This window comes from Wolffia australiana, chromosome 1 (assembly GCF_029677425.1).
Source record: "Wolffia australiana isolate 7733 chromosome 1, ASM2967742v1".
NCBI lineage: Eukaryota > Viridiplantae > Streptophyta > Magnoliopsida > Alismatales > Araceae > Wolffia > Wolffia australiana.
The window spans coordinates 25,771,264-25,774,133 of NC_135835.1; the positions used below are offsets into that span (position 1 = coordinate 25,771,264).

The 2,870-nt window shown below is 47.2% G+C and overlaps 1 non-coding gene across 1 annotated transcript; it reads left to right on the forward strand.

Annotated features, from left to right (window-relative positions):
• The first annotated feature begins 2,272 nt into the window (after positions 1–2,272).
• Positions 2,273–2,344, forward strand: TRNAG-GCC (transfer RNA glycine (anticodon GCC)). The gene has a single exon. It is a non-coding gene; the product is annotated as a tRNA-Gly (tRNA).
• Positions 2,345–2,870: the final 526 nt, after the last annotated feature.

A 2,870-nucleotide genomic window follows, 5' to 3' on the forward strand; every position in this document is an offset into this window, starting at 1 on the left:
TCTGCTCCCGAGAATAATAAAAAAAATAGAGAGACTTGTTCCGAGCGGGCGTTGGTTTTTCCAACCAAGAAAGACATTGGATGCACCGTATCGAACCATGTCTCTCGGAGAAGTGTTCACGACTCTCTCCTAGAGTTCGGTTGAGTCCTGGTGCGGAACTCTTTAAAGAGATAACTTCGTTACCTCTTCTTATTTAAGCTATTTCGGTGGGTGAGAGTTTTATGTTAAAATATAAAACCTTGCTTCTTGAAAGCGGTGCACGTGGTTTACAAAGTAAAAGGTTTTCCGAAGGCGCGAGGAGCGTGAAGATGAAGATGAAGACGCGATGGAGCGAAGAAGCGACTTTAGGCGCGAGTGAGCGGGAGCGATAAATGAGGTTCTGTTAAGAAACGGATAAGTGTAGAAGTAAATGTGCTTCCTTCCGACTTTTCAAAAGGGGAGCCTATGATTGCAATGCTGCTGAAAACAAGGCGCGATGAGCGTGAAGATGAAGACGAGCGGGAGCAGAAGCGAAAGCGGGAGCGAAATAAAGTCAAAAATGGGCTTTCTGCCTCGGGAAAGCATAAACTGTGGGAACAACACCATGATCTAGAGAAGTTGAATTCGTCTAAGCTAAAGCGCATCATTTCTTGATGAACGAAGTGACGAAGGTTCTGAGGTGTTATCCGAAGGTTATCCAACGTTATCCAACGTTCTGAAAGAAGTGTTGTGTTTGGAAGGATTAAAAAAAAAACTCTCTTCGAAACCTTCTCTCTCTCTTATCTTAGCAAAGTGGGTTCAAGTCAAACGTCGTGGCTTGCCACAAGCTGGGCTCAGGGAACCAAGTTTACCTGTAGTCGTCAGCTCGTTCTTGACAGATCCGATCGGGTGTTCATAATCTGGAGTAAAAGGATTCGAACCTTTGCATGCCGGTACCAAAAACCGATGCCTTACCACTTGGCTATACTCCATACGGTCGGTCCCTGGGGAGAGGGGGAAGGTTCCTTTTGTTCTTCAAGAAAGAAGGTGCAAGGACGCGGGGATATAGCAAGTAAGCAGCAAGGTTCTCCCTTAGGACCGACTACAACAAGCTCGTGACTCTAATAGAAACAAACGGTAAGCTCTCTGCTCTAAAAGCTTGCAATGCTAAGCCTATCAAAGTAGGCGAACGCCGCAAGCGCCTCCTCGCCCAGCTCTATCCGCTTCTTTCAGATTCTTTGATTGAAGAACAACAACTGACCGACTTTCAGAACCTTGCTCCGGCCCAGTACGAGCCTCAGACAGAGCAGAGCCCGCCCGAACCGAGAATCTGAAGGGGCCGGGCCTTATTTTCATGTCCGGCACCCATCTTCATTTACTACATCTAGGGAGCTCAGTTGGTAGCTAGTTTGTGACGTGCCGCTGCTGCTTCTTCCCCGTCGAGAGATGTCTCTTCTTTATGCACATCCATATACATAATACATAGCCAAACACAAAGGAACCGGTCTCTTCGGTTCTTGAAGTTCATTCACTGGCTTCTGGAAGGGCTGCGGTTCTGATTTATCAGAACAAAAGAAAGTAAGGCGCGAGGAGCGGGAGCAAACAAAAGGTTACGATTCATCAACTTAGGCGCGAGCAAGAAATGAAGATTCAGATTCATCATAAGAATGTTATGTTATTTTGAACATAAGAAGTCACAGCGAATGAAGAAAAAGTTATTAAATGAAAAAAAAAGAAACTGCATCGAAATCTTCTTCTTCTTTGAAAGAAAGAAGGGAGAATGTCAGGAATCGACCGGTTCCGAGAAGACTCGTGGAGCTGCTGCTTGGATTATCGTAGAATAATAACTTAGGTTCTGAAAGAACTTAAAAGACAGATGCCGCTCGAGGGAGCCACTTGTCTGGTCTTGCGGTGCACTCACTCCAGTTACGAGAATGAAATGCCGCCCCTTCCTCCTTACAACTCGCACCATTCAAAGGTGGACCAGGTTACCCGAAGGTTATCCGAAGGTTATCCGATTCTGATAAATAAGAACCGAAAGAAGCTAAACACTTTTTGAAGCAGCCGGCGCACCCCTTTTATGAACGTGATAAAGAGTACACAAACAAACTTCCCTGACCTACTAATCATCATCTCATCTGGCGCGAAACTCAAAAAATTCTCATCACCTTCCCAGCCCTGCCGTCACCCTAGCAGCCGCCTACCTACTCGTGCTCGTAGCTCGATCGGAGTTCGGTGTGGTCCGGCAGATAAGTCGTCCGTATCAAGTGATACGTGAATTGCTCAGTAGTGCTTTCTTTCATAAAAAAAGTTGGCGGAAATAGCTTAATGGTAGAGCATAGCCTTGCCAAGGCTGAGGTTGAGGGTTCAAGTCCCTCCTTCCGCTCCTGGCTTCGTCGTTCAGTGGTAACGAGTGGAGTAGGCTGCGAGTCGAGTGCATAAGCACGGAACGAGCTGCAAGCAGAGAGCAGACTACCGCTTCGACAGTACTAACAGGTGGGGCGCCTATGACTGCAGCTGATACAGGGAATTTGAAACGCACAGGCCTTGCTTGAAGCCTCCGTGTGCTGGATGGGAGCTGCTGCTATAAGAGTAGAGCATTGATTATGATTATGTTATGTAAACATAACCTAATCTTTCTTTGGGGAGAGAAGACGGCGTTCAGCACAAAGGAGGGCATGAGTGAGTGGCTCGTGATGCCGTTCTGTCTCACCAATGCACGCACCGAGTACCTGACTGATGAATGAGGTTATGAAATAACGAAGCGAAGGAACAGAACCTTTGTTTGGATTTCCGAGGCCGAGGCGCGAGGAGCGTGAAGATGAAGGCGCGAGGAGCGTGAAGATGAAGACGAGCGAGCGGGGAACTCGTATACCGTTGATCCCGAGAAGGATTGAAGAGAGACCAGTCCA